This window comes from Vidua macroura, chromosome Z (genome assembly GCF_024509145.1).
Source record: "Vidua macroura isolate BioBank_ID:100142 chromosome Z, ASM2450914v1, whole genome shotgun sequence".
Classification (NCBI taxonomy): domain Eukaryota; kingdom Metazoa; phylum Chordata; class Aves; order Passeriformes; family Viduidae; genus Vidua; species Vidua macroura.
In genome coordinates, this window is record NC_071611.1 from 65,822,878 (window position 1) to 65,843,940 (window position 21,063).

Here is a 21,063-nt window from a genome sequence, read left to right on the forward strand (position 1 = left end):
TAAATTCTCAAGTTTTGTCCACTGGAACTTCAGACATTCACTCTGACCTAACAGATGCCTGAGAACCCAAGAACATTGCTGTCATTCAGAGTTTCATGCAAGCCAATCCTGCTTCCCATGCTTCCTCTTTGATTTACGGCACAATATAGCTCCCCCCCATTTTTGGGGGGGGGCGGGGGAATCGATCAGCTCTATGACTGGCACAGTGCTATGAATTTTCAGAAAGCAGAGATTGGTCCAGCTGTCTTATATTTTTAGAAGTCATATTACTAAGAAAATAACAAAAATACCCCACAAAGATAAGATCTGCCTAATATAAATTTGGGACTGTAACAACTTCAAAGGATACTTTCTCAAGTTCTCCAAACCTAGCCAAGATCCTCTGCTGTCCCTCCTATTTCCTGAAGAGGTGAGTAAGCAGAAGATAGTAAGAAATTATTTTGTAGCCTTCACTGATACACAGTTGACCTTTAATCTCTGCTTGGTGCCAGGTCTGATACTGGTCTTTCACTTTCAGACACAAATCTTTATCACTTGAGAGAATGCTTGTGAGATTTATGTGCAACCATGAGTTTTTTCTACTTGTCCTCACAGTCAGGCATGGACTGAAAGCTCATTGAACTCCTCCCACTAGACATTTTTGGAATATAAACATTTTTTGATCACTCTGTCCAAATAACACTGACTTAGTTTAGACACAGTTTGCAACCATGGTTGAATAAAGGAGCAACACTAGTGGTATTATTTCCTGTCCCCAGTATTATTCCCCTTAGGTCAAAGAAGCTGGAAACACATGCTGGTGGGTTCTGGGTCAAATCCAGCATGGCACATCCTCTGGGATGGCTTTTTAGCCTCTGCTGAGAATAAACAGAGGGAACGGTGAAGTGGACTGAGAACTAACTGAAGGGCAGCTCTCAGAGGATATGACCAGTAGCACAGAGTCCTGTTATTAGAGGTGTCCCCAAAGTTTGGTACTGGGTCCAGTATTGTTTAATGGCTTGGGATAGAGTGTCCCCTCAGCAAGCTCACTGATGATACAAAACTGGGAGTGCTGTGCTGCCGTTCTCAAGGGCCTGAAGGGATAGCTACAGCAGAACATTTTGAAATGCAAAAATGCAGGGTCCTGCACCTGGGCAGGAATAACCCCAAGCACCAGCACAAGCCAGGGAGAACTGGCAAACAGCTCTGCAGAGAAGGACCTGGAAGCCCTGGAGGACAAAGAGCTGTCCTGAGCCAGCAGAGTGTCCTGGGGACGAGGAGGCCAATGGGATCCTGGAGTGCACTTGGAAGGACACTGCCAGCAGGTCACAGGGGGATCCTGCCCCTCTGCCCAGCCCTGGGAGGCACCTCTGGACTGCTGTGCCCAGCTCTGGGCTCCTCAGGGCAGGAGGGACACAGAGCTCCTGGAGCAGAGCCAGCAAAGGCTCTGGAGGTGAGCAAGGGCCTGGAGCATCTCCCTCACCAGGAAAGGCTGGGGAAGCTGGGGATGTCTTTTGAAAAGAGACAATGGGAGGCTGGACCAAATGACCTCCAATGGTCACTTTCCAACCTGACCCTTGCTGTGATTCTGTGAAATTCAGTGAATTTTCACAATTATTTTGGGACACTAAACAGGCCAATCATGGCAGCCCAGCCATCACACATTGGAAACTTTCAACAGAGGCTTCCAATCAGGAGAGTCTGATGACTTTCTGATGTGCTTTTTAAAAGTGGGCTTCTAAAGCAACAGCTTTGTTCCCAACTGCCAGCATCCTGTGGAATTAATTTAGGTCTTTTTTGGATTGACAGAATCGTCTAGGCTGTATGTGGGAAAACAAAGGGCAGAAGAGATCTCATGGACGACCAAGACCGGTTCTGTTATCACAGAAACAAATCTAATCTCCATTAACTTAAAGAAAAATTGCGTGTTTGCTAAAAAAATACAGCTGTTGATCCATGAGCCAAGGAATGCTTGATTTTAAAGAAAACTGGTTCCATATGAAAGCTTTCTGATCATTGTGAACCTAACTGCTAGCATTTTCTAGTCCCAGTGACCATGCAAAAAGGTAATATACAGAGATCTAACCAGCCAGGTTACTTATATAAATTCTATACCCCACCCTCCAAAGGATTAATTTCTCAGCTGAAATACTCCTTGAGGCTGAAGTCATATATTATAGTTCTGAAATGTGAAGTAACCCTCAATTCTACCCAGTTTATCAAAAATCCCTATCCGGCTCTCTCCCTTCTCACATTTCCTTGTCTTCATTATGCTTTTAAAAAAGGGAGATTGCTACTAAAATCCCAGTTGGGTTAACTTGACAGCTGGAGCACGAAAAACCACAAGAATCTCCCAAGTAGAAGGTTCTGACTGTCCCAGTAATTGGATATTCCAGCCCTTCCTATGCAAAAGTCCCATCAGGAACACAACTGAGAGGTATCCCAGAACACACAGACTATTCAGGTGACACAGAAAAGAGAAAAAAAAAAAAAAAAGGAAAAAAAAAGAAGAAGAAGAAAAGTATACAAGAAGTCTCAAGCAGGAGGTCAGAGTTCATTGGATTTAAAGACCCACTGACCTTCCTTCAGGAGAGGGTTGGTTCCATATTCCAGGCGTGGAACATTTCACCAGTCTCCTAATTGCAGATCAGATTTTCTAGGCATGCTACAGAAGCAAAAGTGTTCCTTCAACACCAGTAGTCCACTGCCACATTTTCCCATTACGAGCTTGTCAGCCTGCCAATGCAGAGAACTTCTAGAACTCCTCCTTGCTCTCTTCCCACAGAACACAAAGCTGCATATTCCTTTAGAAGCCCTATTCAAACTCCCTTTCTTCTCTATGAGCCTGCATCTTTGAGACAATGGATAAGAGGAGGCGGACCACTTCCGCCATTCATTTGCCCAGCCTGCTGAAACGTCAGATCTGTCTGATCTTGCAGCAGAAGCATTATCCTTTGTTCTGATCAGGTTGCACAAATAGCTGTGCTTGTGTCAGTCGCAGAGATTTTTCTTTTTTTTTTTCTTTCTTTTTTTTTTTTCATGACCAATATGATTTATGGCTCACACAACACACTGTGTCCTGCTAAAAAATGTTGCAGTTTTGTTTTCCACCAGGCAGCTCTCCTACAAAAAAACTCAGTTCAGCGTTAAATGAAAGAAAGAAGTGGAAACTGCAGAACGCTGTCGCTGCACGTATCCTACAGAAATGTGCCAAAATATTCCCAGCCCTCACACAAAAGTGCACAGAGTCACCAGAAGCACCTGAACAGGCTTGAAGGAGTTAGAGAAGCACAAGATTATTGTGAGTCCCAAGACTTCCCACCACTTCTCTAAAGGTTGGGCACTCCTCGTGCTCATCCGCAGCAGCTGCCTTTGCGTGTCCCGACAGCTTACTGCTTCCCACACAGACAAATTGGGCTGGCCCCAGCCACCCCCACCGCTGTGGTGACATACCTCTGCCCAGAATTCACACCTGGACAGCTTGCAAGCCATCTGCAACCCAAGAGGCAAAGGTTGGCCACTGCCAGGTCGTGTGAACACGCAATGTGGTGCTGTCTGCTGAGCAGTTCAGTTTCCCACACTGACAAAAGAAAAATAAATCGCCAACCTCTACTGATAGAGGCCTGAGCTCTCGAGAGGTTACAAAACGTGGCTTTAATTCTCCCTTCCCCTTGTTCTACCATAATGCACGCTTGCTTATGAAAACAGTTGTTATCAAACATCCTTCCTCTTCCTAGGGCAGAAAACCAAATCAATCAGAAAACACAGCCAGTCAAGTTCTTCAGAACTTCAGCACATCTGAAACCCTCATTCAGGCTGGAGGTTGAACATTACCCACTACCTCCAAATTTCTTATATTTTTGCCTAAGTGTAAGTATGTACATAAATATGCTGTCTCTGTTATCAGGTAAAAGCTCAAATACCAATTTGTGGCTTCTAGCCAGCATTTAAAAAGGAAAAAAAAATTGCTAATCCATGGTTGCAATGGAAAAAACACCTACCACAGGGAAAAAATCCGCCTGCCTTTAGCCAAATCTAATCTAATCTTTTCTCACAGCTGTAATATCACTCTGAATGCTTCACTACCTAACTTCAGCTTCACATACAGAGCACGGGGAATTACTGATACAAACCTTTTGTACAAGGCCAGCTTGAAAAATACCCAACATGGGTGGCTGTGTTTAACATTCCTGAGTTTGCCATCAGAATCAGCACAGTTCCATTAAGATATTGCCATTTTTAGTAACTACTATACCCTCCAAAACGCAACAGCATTATATGATTTCTGTTCCATAGAGGCTTTGATGTTCCATCTATTATCCCAGTCTTGCTTTAGCACATATTTTATATTAGAATGCATTCCAGGAGGCATATGGCAGTAGAACTAGGTCAACCATTAACCAAATAACAGGAAGCTGCTCTGCAGATCACACCCTTCAAAGCTCGCTTAATGAGCTGGCTCTTCAGAGTATGTCCCTCAGTAAGGCTGAAGCTAACTGTTCCACAGGATTTTCCTTAAAGACACAAGTTCATCCAAGGCAGGTGATTTATGGACATGACAGACTCTGAAGAGCCATCCCAGAGTGTGAAAGCATCTGGGTCAGATGTTGAGATGAAGAACAATCCACAGTCACGTGAGAGACATTGAATACCAGGAACTGGCTCCAATAATTTCCTCATCTTAGATGGAAGCAGAGCCCATTCCACCATGAATCTGCTCCCACAACTTCACAGGAAAAGAGCAGAGCTTTTGTAGAGTTTGTAGAGAAGGATACCATCACTAGATAAAGATTTAGCATCTCTCTGTCCAGATGAGTCAATTCCATGCTTTTGCAATGTTTGGGGGGGGGAAAAAGGGCTGATGTTAAGGCTGATGTTAAGCCTTGCAAGTCAGTGTCTGACTAAATTCTTCATGACTCCTGCTTTCTCATTGATCTATTTAGATACATGGATTTAACATCATCTGCCAAATCCAGTAGAAGAAAAAGTCCATCATGTTTGCTGGTATCTTCATTTGTTCCACCTCAATCTCACCAATTGCTTCCACTAAATATCACATTCCACACTTCTAAGCAACCACAGATGCCCAAGCTTTAAAGAGAAGTTTTTAGTACTGAGAAGCATCAAGCACAACAGAACAAAATCCATGAGTAACATGGAAGTTAGAAAAAGTTCTGATTCATATTATATTGTCAACACAGCAGTAGAGATGGCCTGATCAAGTTGTTTTTAAACAAATAAAAGGCAAACACTTGCCAGCACTGTAATTGAAAGGAAGTTTGCCACTGATATCCATCACATAATTGTTGCAATAACATGATAACTCAACAGTCATGTACCACAAAGCAGTAAATTCAAAAAAGCCATCATCCAACTATGTGACTACAGCCAAATCTTGACACTAGGTGTATACAGATACTAATATTAGTTTTCTGATACTCTCATAAAAAGTGGATATAGTATCTTATCTCTTTATCATAATCTTTCTCCTGGACAGCATCCCTACAAAACAAAACATTCAGAGGTCCTGAAGTCATTATTTACCCAAACAAAGCTAACAATAAAAAAAACCCTCTCTGCACCACTGCCAAGGGTAGGCTTGCATTTCTCCATAATTTTTAATAGGAATGACTGCTGTAAGCAGTCCAACTTTATATATATATATATATATATATATATATATATATATATATATATATCAGGAGTTTCCCCAGTAGTTCACATCTATCCTTCTGACAAAAATAAAAGGCAAAAAAGCCCTTGCCTTTTCTAACAGCCATTCTTCTAGTAGAGCCTCCGTAACTCAGAACTTCTCTGCAACCAAAATGTTTGTGAGGTGGGAACACAGGTCCACCTTTCTGGAGGTGGATCCTGCTGGTTCACCAGATAATAATTCCAGTTCCTAATTACAGGCACAGGAAACGATAAGGCATCCATGATGACTGAGAAAACAGTCAGTGTGTGTGATCATATGTCCCTGCAGATTGCTTTGTATCTTAAGCGACAGCTCCTTGCTGAAACAGGCTAACTCAGTGGAAGACTGCCAAGCATGCTGTGGTGAGATTATCATCTTAGTAGTTATTTATAATAAACTATCTTCGGCAAGTAGCACCTTTTTCAGTAGGAAAAAAAGTCAAGGACAATGCATTTTCTTCGCACTACAGAAATGGTTTATGAGAAAATGTGCAGACAATATCTGGTGGCATTGTTCATTTGCGTATGAAGAAGCACTTCCGATGAACATTCCTCCAGCATGTTCTGAAAACTGTTCCAACACCACCAGAAAAAGCACAAAATTACCAGCCACTACAAAGTACAACCTGAAGTAGAAATTACATGGGTAGACAGATTGCCGTACTTTATTTAAAAAAAAATATTTTTATTTGCTTGCATCCTTAATACTTTTGATGATGAAACAGCCACACCATGGCATCTCTATGGAACCAAGAAGGAGTTCTGCCCTGAGAAATGATGTTCAAGTCTCATATAATTCCTCAATGCCATTTATTTGCAAGTGCCCTATGCAGAAGTGCCAGAGTCCCATAGCTCCAACCAAAAATTCTGAACAGGGCCAGTGGAGCAGTTTTAAGGATGGAGTTACTGCAGAACAGAACAAACAGTCTTCACACACAAGTCATGTTTTATATGCATCCCCTCCTCCCATCACCAAACTGCAACTGGGAAAACATACCTGTGGGTTGACTACTCCCAGTCCAGTTCTTAGGAACACATGAAGAAAATCATGCTTTTGCAGAGCTGCCACAGAACGGCATCCAAGACAAGGATTCATTCAAGGGGATTTGTAACATATTATCTGAAGATCCTGCTGAGCAGGCAATGGAAACCATGAGAACTCTGATTATGAAGTTCAGCTCTGCTGTGCCCATCAAGGAGCAAGCTTTGGTATCCCAGAGTTTCCCAGGCTGCAGCTACAAGAAGATATCTCCAAATGTTATGGGTGGAAAAAAACCCTAAACCAGTTGGCCAGTGTGTGACTGAGCTGACAGAAGCCATACCACCAAATTTTTTAAGTCCATTAAATGCATAGTAAACTTACTTAGAAACTTTCTTCTGCAGATTTAGATAGACTAGTAACAATATTCAGCTCTTCAAAAAAAAAAAAAAAACAAAACAAAACAAAAAAAAAAAAAAAAAAAAAAAAAACACAACCAAAAGGGTGTCACTGCATTAGCCAAATTTCTGGTAAAAAGAAAGCATGAACAGTTACAGTAGCTTTCTACAGTTTCTTAATAATTACAGAGTTTCAAGGTCTACACAGTATCACAGCATTTCAAACCTTCTGCATTTCGCAGCTGCAGTTCAATGTTCTCAAATGGTTACAGCTTTTGAACAAACTGTCTGCACTAAAGCCAAAAGGATCTACCATGGAGATTCATCTGAAGCTCAGGACTTGCACATGACTGAACTGTCCTCTTTCTCCAGATCTGCTCAGCCCTTCAGTGTCCCCCCAGCCCCTTTTATAATCCATCAGACATGCTTTTGGAGTGCACTTCATTGCTTTGTGTTTCATTTGGCTCTTTAAAAAGAAACATACACACAAACAAACAAGCAACCCCCTCCACCAAATCAAACAAACAAAAAACCAAAACAAAAAAACAAAACAAAACCAAGGAAAAAAAACCCACAGGTTCAGGAAGAGAGGAAGAAATGAAACCCTATTGGGCTGAAGTTTCCAGATGACAAAGCAGAAGGTAATTGTTTAATACCAAGCATGAAAGCAGCACAAAAGGACAAGATACAGAGGGGGGGTGAAGAAAAAAAATCTATCTGGGCTTCCTGCACTGGCATGAAATGGCTGCTTTCCTTCTTACTGCCAGCTCCCATGCTTCATGTTGACATTACACATCCTGTGCTGTAGATCCACCCCCATGCTGATGCTTGCCCAACAGAATTATCTCCTGCGTCACAGCAGTGGTAACAGAACTGCTGGCTCTGCAGATCCGAGAGCACCATTTCAACGCTTAATACATGCAGCAACTGGACACACTACCAGATATTCTGGGTTGGTTTATGGCACTCTCAGTGCTGTACTGCTTTGCCTAACCTTCTGTTAACCAGATGGCCCGTTCCCTCCCCTTGGGATCAAACCATTAAGTTTTATTTTATTAATCTCTACCAAAATGCAGGGACAGTTTGGAGCCCTTGTATCTGGTTTATCTCCAACAGGGTTGCTAAAATGAAAATGACCTAAAAATAACTGGAAATGCTGCTTCACACCAACAGAGAACAAGCTCTTTTGGAGTAAATATTTAAATCATCTGCCAGATGAACCACCACAGCAGCACGAACCACATGGATAGGAACTTGTATTATGTACACACACACAAAGGTACACACTTCTGCCATTGTAAAAGGACCTAGGTTGCATTCTTCCTGATCCAAAACACTTTTGTCTTCAACAAACCATTAATATCTATTAATATCTATTGAAGCCAATCCCTTAATTAAGAGGAAAAAAATGAGGGGGGAAAAATGGCTTCTAAAACCACAATTAGTGATGGGGCTCCAGAACATGTGAGCATCATCCACAGATAACAAAGCAAACAGGAATGTTCTCACTAGAACATCTGCAAACTCACATGAAACAGTACTTCAGGGACATGCCAACACTAACTGAAGTCAAAGTTGAGCATTTGTAACATACATGCTCCTGCTGTCAAAATACAAAGAGTGAGAATGAAAGAAGGAGCACATGAATGAAAGTGAAAGAATTATCTAATGCATATGCTTCTGCTGAATCTTGCAAATCTGCTACAGCCATGCCCTCACATGCAACCACAAATGAGCATCTCATGTATGTAGGTGGAAGCTGTTGAAAGTTAAGGGCATCCTCAATTCAAGATGTAATTTTCAAACGCCTCCCTGAAAAGCTCCACAAGAATTACTCCATGCAGCTAAGGATCGGATCTTCAAATGTTTACTCACACAAGTAGCTGCAGTGAAAATTCAGAATCAGGGCACAGCAACTGTTCACATGAATGAGCTTTTAGAGCATAAGGGCTTTAGCTCCCCACCATCTATTATCTACCAAATGCACTACGGTAACTAGGAAAATGCAACAGTGGTGAGGTCTAACCTATTAAAAAGCCTTTGTTAACATTCCTAACAGTGGTAGTGAGCAGTTATAAAATAAATAAAGCGCACATGCCTGCACACTAAACAAAATCCCAGGAATGTAAGAGGAATCCTTTAAAAGTTCCAGTTTTGCTGTCTTCCAAAGGAAATAGGAAGCAAATCCATGTAAAATCTCACTATAATAAATCATTAAAATCTGTTCTTCGTGGCTGCCACCACAGTGCAATGCTTCAAAAGCACAACTGGGTTCACTGCTCAGATTGCTGCATGTATGCATCTGTCTGAAGCTGGATCTTTTCAACCTAGAGCTCCAAACCTCTGCAGGCTGGGGTGTCAAACACGCTCAAAGATGACGGCACTGCTACTATCCAACTTCCTACATGGGACTAACTTCTGACGTGGAAGGAGATCACAAACCGCCTTCTTCACACCACCTGGGCAGCTAAAATGTTCTTGTGGTCATCCATTACTAAAAGTCTTACTGAGACATGAATAACCCTTCAATCTGGATGTCAACAGATCAGCAGGTATTGCCTTCAGCTCATAAGCAGACTGCTTAATTCACCTGTAAAGAGGATTAGAAGTCTTCAGCACATCAAGGAAAAAAGCATGAGAACAGGCGGTGTGACATTTTAGCTCCATCTATCTTTAAAATTTCCCCAAAGAGCAGGATTTTTTTTTAATGTCCCATTTAAGTTACTAACTCATCATCATATGACTGGCCTCCACTGCCATGACATACAAAACTTCAGTATATGGTGACAGGCCCCCTAGAAAGTCATTCCACAACCTGAAACATCATCTACCCTTCAAACACACTAAAAATAGATTCCTCACCCCCTTGAGGTCTCAGCAGCCCATCTGATATTACAGTACAGTATTAACAAACCTATGTAGACATGAATTCTTAAAATAAATATCTTCAGAGATAAGACCAGAATACCAGCAAGCAAACTATATTCCTGTACACCAACTGGTGAACCTGTGGAAGCACTGAAGAACCATGGAGGGCAACGACCCTTCCATATTCATTTTGCAGGAGCACAACTTGGGCAACCTTTGGTCAACCTGCCTGACACCTTGCCGAGCAATCTCTGTCTGAAAGACATTTTCTGACTACACTACAGCCTCAGCAGGTCTTTTTATGTGGTTCCTTAGGGGAACTGAAAATCTTTGTCTTCCCCCCACCACCCCCTACCCCACAGTGGAAGGAGAGCAGCACACTGGTAGGGGGCGTGGAATGGAAAGTTCATTGTCGTTTTTTATCACCTCTGCAATCTGTTCATTTTAAAATAATTCAGGTTTACTCATTTATTCATGCAAAGACCCAAACACACTGACTCACTCTCTCAGCAGCCCCCGTGAGTAATACAGTTATGTCCTTGGAGCCAGAGATTTCAGGTCTCACACACGCACGGGTGTTCTGGAGAAACCTGTGTGCACTCTTGAGCAACAGGTCCTTCCAAACCCACCAAGATGGAAACACACCAGGAGCCACTGAAGGGTTAAACACACCCATCCTGCATGGCAGAACGTGGCCTTGGGTCACATTTACCTACAGAAGGGCTGCTGGAGTGCTCTCTGCCCGGGTGCTGTTGCACACTGGGCTGTTTCACACCATATGCTTGATCACAGACAAGAGAACTTGGCCTCTGCATGACCTGACACAGCTGAAAGCCGATATGCTTTCTCCCCACTTCCCGCCCCCAGCAAAGATAAAAGGTCATTTAGTCCAAAAAGAACCTGTCCACACTGACTTCAAGTTACATTAATTCAACTTTTGGGATGCATGCTCCTGGCCAGGAAGCCAAACCCTTTCTTGCAGGGCTGCAAGCCACAGCCATATGACGAAGCAGGAACAATTTAGCAGTCAAGGAGCTAATTAACCAGGCTGAGAGCTGTCTGGCTGCTCTCGATTTTCCATCAGCCATTTGTTACATTTTTTACACTTGTCAAGCTATTCAGCTGAGCATCATAGAAGCAAGGCTTCAAAGAGGTCCCACATCCTGCACCCCGAGCCACACAGCTGTAGACAAAAGGGAGGGGAGAAAATGAAATGCAAAATCAGAGCTTCCAATCAAATACAGAGAGAAATAATTCCAAATTTGTTCACATTGACATTTTATTTATTTATTTATTTATTTGTCTTCATGGTGCCATTTGTCTCACAACATAGAAGAAAACAAGAAGATAACTCCATTGGCCACTGCCTTCCAAACTCTGCTGCATCACCAATTAAGTAGGCACTGTGTATATATATTTATCCATACTCACCACAAGCAATAACACACTTGAGAAGACAGGCTCAGTCAGAATGACAGCAGTGACACAAAAACAAGGTGGCAGGTAACCATATCTCATCTCTCAAGTGCTCGCCAAGAGAAGAGCAGCTCTGCTCCAGTCTCACACACCAGAACCACTCACAAAAGGAGGCTTTTCTTTCCTTATCTTGGTTTGTTTTAACACACACAGCAGCAGAGTCCAGCACCAGGGTCGTAATTTCCAACATCCATGTTAAATCCTAATTATACCTATTTTACTGGGTAGAGGCATAGATGGTTGAATGAATAAAAAAAAAAAAAAAAAAAGAGCAATATTTCAAGGGCTGGACAGCAATTCTTTGGTCTCCTTTCTTTTTGGTCAGAGACACCCAAATACCCTTAACAAAGAGCCACATACCCACAAATCCCACAAATCTAGCTGAGTCTGACTGGACTGAAGAATCCAAGTCTTAGTTAAAATAAATAAATATCCATGTGCCTCTTAAGTTCTCTCCAGCAGCAGTTTTCTCAACTAGAGATGAGTACTCATGTTGACTCACTGCATCCCCCTCAAGACCAGCACTCCTCAAGCTATTCCAAGTTTAGCCCAGACTGTAGTTTTCACTTTGTTTAATAAAATCATGAAAATTAAAATACAAAAAAAGGGAAATGACAAAGAAGTTGCTGAACAATCACCATTGACATAAACCACCTACACCAATCCCTCTGAATTTCTGACCTAGGATCTATTTCAGCTGTCCATTTAATATCAACAAGAGGGAGGTAGAAGTGAGAAGAAAATAAAAATAAAAACAAACCCCAAAAAAACCCAAAAAACCCCACCAAACAAACAAACAAACAAAAAAACCCACAAAAAACCCCAAACAAACAAAACACCCACAAAACCCAACCATTTTCAGCATCATCAGCCAGCTAAATTCTGACTTTTGGACCGCAGCAAGGCCTTTATTAATGATCACTCTCCCAGCTACACACTCAATCAAATTCTCCAGCAACTCAATCATTAGAAGGTAAATGAACCACCCTCCACATCAACATCATGCTGGACCAAAATCTTCCAGCACAAGTAGTCTCTCCCTTAGCTTTGCTGTTTATTTGACAAATAGGGGGAGAAAATGTAAGAAATTTAAGAGAAAAATTACAAGAAATTTAAGAAAATTTTGTGTGCTTGCTGGAGCACAGGTTCCAAGTGTTACATTCCCCCCCATTCTGCTCTTTTCTTTGGAGAGGTCTGGGGACAGTGTGTGGGAGGAATGTGCTTGCCTGGCTCCTGTGATAAGTGGCCATTGTGTTCTGAAGCATTTGCATGACAACAGTCCAACCCAGGATGACCCATCTTCTTCCCAAAAGGAATATCCTGTGATGCCTTCTTTCCACTGATACCATCCCAAGACACTGTTTGAACCCAAGAGCTGCAGGCGGAAAGGAAGGGTTTGCTCATCCCAGCAATGCAAAAGAAGCCCCCATTGTCCTACCAGGCCATGGAAACACTGACCACATGTGCATCAGAAGATTCCATTTTTAGCATCTTTCAAAACAAAGTCTTCTCTTTCACATTATCACGAGCACACTGAATCCTCAGTCTTCCTATATAATTCTCTGCAATGTCTGCTTTGTTTTGTCTTGAAAAATCGTTCTCCTGCCTCTCTACCCCATGCCACTGCTCTATTAGAAGCAAGTTTCCAGTGCACATAATTATGGCATGCCTTAGCCTACTTTTTTCTGTTTGCTGAACAGCTCTGCCTATTTTCTACTTGTGCTGATGCTACCATTTACTTTTCCTGATGCTCTAATCCTTGTATCCTTTGAAGGCCTGACTTCCTCCACACCATGACAGCAGCTGGGGTTCTCAGGCCCCTTTCTAGACCTTTTTAATAGCAACTGTAGTGCCATTCTGATGAACATCCCACTTCCTAATCTTCAGGTCAGCACAAAGCCTGCATCTGTAACAAGTGTTGCAAATACAACATCCAGGGCTGCTGAGCACCCATTATCTAAATGACTTCAAGTTATTAATTGCATATTCCTGGAACTGGAAGGAGAAGGGAAAACACTGTCACATAATGCAAACACTTAGCTTCTTCACACGTAATCCCAATTAGAAGGTCTTATTTTCTTATTGTATCTCTTATTTTCCACCAGGAAGTAACAAGTGACACGTCAAGAACTGAATTCTTAATTTAACTGGTTCAAAACTAATAGAAGTAGCCCAGTGAATCAAGTGCTTTCCCAGAATTATTTGTCCTCAACACACAGTGGCCTTGCAATGATTCCTACCCTAATAAGCTCCAAATAAGTCCTTCCTAATCACTCATGACATTGATGCTGTGCCTACAGCTCTTTATGCTGACACTATTAAACAAGTATTCTTTAAGAGACTGTGTTTGACTCCACTCAAGAACAACTCCTGAACATCCTGAGATCTCCTATTTCCATCTTCTTTCAATTACCAGCTAAACTCAACTAAATTGCTTCTTCTGATGGATCTTACCATCTTCTACCTAAGAAGCTGCTTTTAGCCCAAGCCAGAACCCCTGTACTCCCCTTAGATAGCAGCTGTGGAGGTCCATAATTATAATTATAATTATAATTATAATTATGGAAAACCACAAAAACCAGTCAAAAACAATGAGACTTTTGATCAAGGTAAAATACAATGTATAGCACTGCTGCTAGGTCTGGGACTGATGTTCTGATAACAGATGTATCTCTAAAATTACTACAAAGCAGTCAAAAGCAATGATGAGGAAAAGCTTTCTTAAACTCTGCTGAAAGAAAAGTTCCTTCAAGTAGCGATTAGCCCAGGATATTTTGAGTTACTGCAGTAACACACATTGCCTCAAGCTGACCAAAGCAACTGCACCAAGACCATCAACTCCAACACAGCCCAGAGGGGAAAAAAAAAATTATATTGTATTTAAGATTGTGTTCAACTGTAAGACACCAAACAAAATGGCTCCCCTTTCCTTATCTCAATCTCTCTCCTCTTCCTCAAATTCCTTTGGAGATGTATTTGTGCTGCAACCTCTGGCACAGCTTAATAAAGCTCAAGAGATGAGGGGCAGACTTTTTAAATCTTTGGTATTGTTTTTAACACTGAAAGAACAAAACGGAACAGAACCCAAAAACAAGAGAACTCACATGACTTTGTATTTACCTATGTGTTGAACTTCCCAAACACAAGCTGAAAGTAGAAGAATACTTCCTAAATTCAGGATGCAAATACAGATCACTTCTATTAAACCTGGTCCCCTAAGTTTGGAAACTTCTACAAAAGACTTTTTTTTTTTTTTTTTTGCTACAACCGACAAGATAATTATCATAAGTCGATCTATCTCCCTTCCTCTCCCCTTTTCTTCTTTCAGCACTGGCATACAAACCATGCTATTTTAACTTCTTTCCTGTTCTCCCAGTTCTTCTGGAACATTTTATTTTCAACAGTCAACTCATTTGGAGAAGTGCCATTCTGAAGTTCAACCGTGTACAATGTTAACTGTGTCTCTGCCAGCAGCTGAGGACTTGCATCACACCACCTTCTCCAGCACCTCTTGGTTAAACAATTTGAGTTCCTCTCTCTGAGAAGTTAGAAGATGTTTAAGCAACCTTCACTCTCATCACAGTCCTTTTATTTTCCCCCTCCCCCCCACCAAAATTATTCTCACTCTCTGAAGAATAAGATGGAATTTCTCATTCTCTCCTCAATTAACACTCCGCAGACCTCCTGCACACCTCCCGTGTGCCCAGAGATTTCTTGATTGTTTAGTACCCTAGATGAAGCCACTGTTGGGAAAGCAAGCAGGCATTTGGACTGATGAAGTTCAACATCTCTGCTGAAGCCAGCAATTAGAAGTTCATACTTGAACACATCTTGGATCAAGTATGCAAGTTAAGCAAATCATACAGTTCTGGCACTGGTAGCAGACCATATTCATCCAGAACAAGTTCACAAAATATATAATCTTCTACTTCAAGGTAGAAAAGTATCTGTTAAGATTCAAAATAAGAGAAATACATTATGCTGAAGAAGCATTTCCATTATTTTTCTTCTATAATAGATTGGAAATGTAACAAAATATAAGGAAACAAAATACACAAAACAACACAGACATCTCGGCCTTTGTAGACCTTTCCTGATCTGTGGAAAACAGGACCTCCTTCCTCCATCAGCAGCTTCTTCCAATCACTATTTCACTGGGGACTTTTGCATTTGTCCCTAGTTTGCTTGGTGACACTTCAACATGGGACAATATTAGTTAATGAGTAGTACACAGCTATTCACCAGTTTCACATTTTCAAGTCCTTATTATGCAGTTTCTTACTTCAAAGCACTGCTGTTCTGCCTGTTTAAGGAAATTATCCGCAACACCACACAGAGAAAGTGTTACAGTTAACTGAGGTAATCTCAATTTATATTGTAACTCCACATTGTTTGGAATAATGGGAAAACCCAATAGGAAATGCTAATTCACACTGGGTTTCTGGGAGTTCCAGATTTCAAGAGACATCTTTTGAGCTCTTCTGAAGTATTCTTCCTCAAACTGTAAGTTGTACTATTATAAGACTTAAGTTCTTCCCATTTCCTTCTAAAGGCTAAAATTAAACTTGCCCATTCCTTGGGCCCCAGAGGAACATCTGCCAGATGTCCAGACATCTATGCTGAACAATAGTCATCTACTTGTCAACTCTCTTTTTAGTCATCCTTTTATCGGTCTTCATAAAAGTCAATTCCTCTTTTAAGTCAAAGTGCACAACGCTAACAAATTTATAAAGGTCACTGGATTGGAATGGTCATATTTTTTTCCATTTCCACTTGCAGTTGCCCTGCTTTCCCTTTCCAGCACCCCTTTATGTACTCATATTCTTCACAGTCTAAGCATACAAATTACTGTATTTTTAGTTTTCTTCTTGCAATAAAATAGTATTTTTAATTATGGAAGGAAATTGTAAACATGACATCTTAAGTTTCTCAACAACATAACCACATGTGAAGCTAGTGAAAATGTAAAATGAAATAATTCTTTAAATATTTTTAAAGCAGTGCTTCATAGGCTATGTCTAGTAGATGTGAGAAAAGTGATTAAGAAAAGCATTAAATACTGGAGAATAAGCTATCAATGCTTATTCTTTCTATTAGAGATGGGACCAATAAAAGATTCTGTGTGCTCCAAACCAAAAGCAATTGAAAGCCATTGTCTGAATGAAGAAATTTGTGCCTGATTTGGAGAAACATTCATGCCACCACCATGGCGTGAATTAAGATCATCTTTCTGGAGCTTCTTTAAAAACCAATGGGTTTTGGGGTTTTTGTTTGTTTAGGATTTTTTTGGTGGGTGGAATTGTTTTGTGTTGTTTTGGGATTTTTTTTTTTAATAAAAGTTCTTCAGCTAGAATTTTAAGAGCAAGGTGAACTTCAGTCTGTCTGGGAAGAACCACAGCAAGAAGCACCATTAACAAGAATGTCATTCTCTGAAGAGGTTTCAGTCTCGTAGTGAGGAAACCCAGGGAAAAAAAAAAAAAAACACAACCAAAAAAATCCCATTAAAACGACTGTGATGTTGTTTGGTTTTCTAGGGTGTTAAGAGGCCCTCCCAAAAAGATCTTGATCTTAAATCTCAGAGCTGTTCTTGGATTGCACATGCCACGTTCAAGGGCAGTGTATCTGCAGGGCACCCTGTAGTGCCAGCACTGGGCTGACCTCTCCAGAAGTAAGAGGAGATTCACAGCTCTGAACCACAAACACTGCATACAGTCCATATAGGGGATGGATATTTGGGATCTGACCCAAATAAGCAAAGGTCAGTGGGCAATTTTTCAGTTTGTCTTCAATGGCTGACTTAGACCTGTGCAGAGGTCTGAAAATGCCATTAAAAAATAACACCTCAGGGAAAAAAAAAAAACAAACCACAAAACACCACAACAACAGCAAAAAGAAACAAACAAACAAAACCCCAAAACCAAACCAGTGAGCCTCTCTTTTTGTCAAAATATAAGATTAAACATACCTGAAATGGTATGCTCCATGGCCTTCTTCTGAAAGATGGAGACAGCCAGAGAACCTCAGTAATTTGGGTGACACATCAGCAACCAGAACTTAAGAAATTCACAGTTGATAAAGCAATATCCTTTCGAAGTATATTAGATTACACATTAAAACATTTCTTCCACAGCAAAAATAAAACAAGGGCATTGATTTTTAACCTCTAAGACGAATCTCAAGTTCATCACCCATCACTGCAATCCTCAAATCTTTCTGTTTTTTTGCACATCTGGGAGGGTGTTCTGGTTCAGATTCACTGGTCCCCCATCCTGCCACTTAACATCTTCCTGTATTTGTTGTTAAACACCTTAGAATAATCAATGTATGGACATCACTCACACCCTTCCATGGAACTGTGCCTTCAAGCTCAGCAGCACTGAACTCTAATATCCCCCTCATGCATTTTAGGATGTATTTTTAACTTTTTGAGGAACTGCATCTACTGTGCAGCTGATGTGCAGATTTCAGTGGGTGGGAAAAGATCTGAGGACTGCTTTGGGTCTACTCAAAATTGCTTCAGATTAAAAGGTGGGTTAAAAACAAAGCACACTAACTCCTGCTCAACTGCTATCTCACTTTAAAGATCTCAGGTTTCCATAATGACATTAAAATCACAGTAAGAATGTTGCTGTAAGTTTTCAGGAAAAAACAGTATTTTATGACACCAAAAAGACAGCTGTGAAAACTGTTTTGCTTTTTCCGAGAGATTATGTATGTTATGATGCTCTGAAGAACCTACTAAAAGCTTGCCAGTATCACTTTAATGCAACCTAGTGAGTGGGGAGAAATATTCCATCTTAATTTAAAACACATCCAAAAGAAGGAATGCTCTTGGAAATGAGATGTTAAAAATCCCAAAAAATAGGCATCATCACCTAGGAAAAAAAGAAACATTTCATGATACCCTCTGGAAGAACCTGAGCAGCCTCAAGCTGCATGCACTTACCTCCAAATGCTTTCAGAAATCTAAAAATATATGCTTATATATGCTATTTACTTGGCCAACTGATCAACTTTCAAAATCCTGTGGTCTTTAACCAAAGAAAAATATCTAGAAAGGTGACCTCCGCATGAAAGCATCAGAGGAAAAAAGCCTGAGGATGTGTTTCTCTGTGTGAAGGAGAATCTGAGCAATTTCCTCCAATCCTCATTTCCTGATAGCATGAAGACAGCGAGAAGACCCATCACAATGTTGTGCATTGAAAAATCTGAAGGGAAAACCTTAGGGGATAAAATCATGATTAAGCTAGCTCCTACCCAGCAAAGCCTCAAAACATGGAGAGACATCCACAATGTTAGGAGCACTTCCCATCTCAGCTTTGTCTACTCTCTCTCTCCTCCATTTTCTGGTGGAGCTAGAGAACATGACATGGCTTACCTGACTCAGATCACAGCTCTCTGCCAAACTAGTCACTTCCTCTTAGACATGTAAGCAGCTTCAAGAGACAAACAGACCCCCACAGACGCACACACAAAAGCAGGACAGAAAGCACTCAAAACTTGGAGGTCTCTCCCCTTCCAAACACCAGAGAAACAAATGAAAGTTTTCCCTTTTTCTCCCCAAAAAAGAGGGAGGTGAAGGGAAGGGGGGGAGGAATCCTATCAGATCACAACTACATGAAGCTCCAGGAGGATCTATCTGTGAGGAGAATAGAAACCACAATGCTGAGGGGAGCCGGGGGGCACGGGGGGGAGGAAGGAGAAGGTTACTCCAGAAGACATAAAGAGCCTGTGGACTGTGTGTGTGCATGTGTGCGAGAGCGAGGAGAAGCTTTGTGTTGTGGAGCCTGGACTGGAACCAAAGCAGACAGCTTGCAAATGGAGGACAGGGAGATAAAGAAAGGGAAAGAGGGGGAGAGATAGGGAGAAACCTGCTCCGGGTGGGTTGAGAAAGGGGCAGGGGAGAAAGCGCCTTCTCCCTTGCCTGGTTTAAAGGTAGGGACATCGGGGAACTGAGCAAGTAGAAGTGGGCTCCTTCCCCTTCCTTTCTTCCCTTCTCGCTCTCCTTTCTCTCAAAGGAGAGCACAAGCGTGTGTAATGGCTCCTGCTCTCCAGCTGAACGCTGTCCTCCTCCAAGCCACCTCCTGCGGGCACCACCAGCCCCCCAGCCCCGACGCCAACGGGGACCCCCGCATCCCAACTCCAGGAGAGCCGCGGTGGGGGCACCACCGCCGGGGCGAGGGACCAGCCTCGCCAGCGGCGAGAAGGGCAGCGAGAAGGGGACGAGAAGAAAGAGGAGGAGGGGGAGAGCGGCTGGGAGAAAGAAAGAAAGACAGCAGAAAGATAAGAAAGAAAGAAAGAGAGCGAGAAAGAAAGAAAGAAAGAAAGGAAGAAAGAGGTCACCCGATTGCCTGGGTCGTGCCAGCACGGAGCTTTTCTCTCCTCCGTGTGTCTCCCGTCTCTGATCCAAGTCCACACGCACAGCACCATCCAGACCTCGCACACACACACATATCCTCTCAGGCACCCCCCACCCCGAAAGCTCGGCTGGTATCTCACTTATCTCCCCTATTTCCCCCCACCCCCCCCCCGTAATGCAACAACAAAAAATTAATTAACCGCCTTCCTCCTCCTCCCACCACCACCACCACCACCACCAGCACCTCCTCCTCTTCTCCTCCTCCATGCAAGAGACTTCTCTCTCAAACAAAACACCCCGCTCTCGCTCCCCTCTCTTCTCTTTTTTTTCTTTTCTTCCTTTCTTTCTTCCTCCTTCCTCCGTTGACCGAATGAATGGATTTCAGAGGAAGGTGGTGGAAAGAAAGACAGACATAAAAGAACAAACAAAATAATACACGCACAGACACACACACAACGAGACACACATAAACACACAAACGAGAGATGATCTCTCCAATGCCAAACCAGAGATGGGTTTTAATTGCAAGAACTTACAGGAGCGTCCCGGCACTGCTGCTCTTGCTGCTGCCTCCTCTCCTCTCCTCTTCCTCTCTGCCTAGCTCTTCTTGTTATTGTTGTGGAAGTTGTTTTGTGAGTCTCATGTGCTCCTTGCCAGGTCTCAGCAATGGAGGATCGCCATCTTTCCCTGCTTTTCCCCCCCTCTCTCCCTCTCCCTCTCCCTCTCTCTCTCTCTCCTTCACTGGTTTGCTGCAGCTGCAGATGACCTGAGATATCCGTCTCTCTCTCTCTCTCTCTCTCTCTCTCACCCTCTGTGTCTCTCTCTGAATAATGAGCAACCAGAGGGAGAGAGAGAAAGAAGACAATCTCCTCTCCTACCACACAAAACGCAAGAGCACCAGGGGGTGCAAGAATCCTTTCTAACAACAACAACAACGTGTAGAGGAAGAGGAGGAAAAAGAGAAAGAAAAGAGAAGAAAAGAGAGGAGGAAAAGGCAAGAAGAAAGAGGAGGGAGGTGGAAGAGGAGGGGGAAAAGCAAGCAAGCGAGAGAGATCCAGCAGGCAGACAGATGGAGGAGAAGATGGTAGTGATAGAGGAGGAGGTGTTGAAGATGAAGGAGATTAAGAGGAGGAAGGTGGTAACAAAAAGTTAAGGTTTGGGACACTGAATCACTCACAGGCCAAGGAGGAGGAGAAGAAGGGGGAAAGATCTGAAGATCTTCCCCTTCCAAGCTGTTGCCTTCACAAAGCTTCCTGTGCAGGAGCGCTCAGCTGCTCCTGCGATGCTGGGGGAGCCGCTCGGATGGAGCG

At 42.3% G+C, this 21,063-nt stretch overlaps 1 protein-coding gene across 1 annotated transcript in view; it reads right to left on the bottom strand.

Annotated features, from left to right (window-relative positions):
- ZNF462 (zinc finger protein 462) overlaps positions 1–20,358 on the bottom strand; it is an 89,242-nt gene extending 68,884 nt beyond the window's left edge. Inside the window, exon 1 of the mRNA XM_054003397.1 lies at positions 20,290–20,358. The gene's annotated coding sequence lies outside the window, so the exon portion shown is untranslated. The remainder of the gene's footprint in view (positions 1–20,289) is intronic.
- Positions 20,359–21,063: the final 705 nt, after the last annotated feature.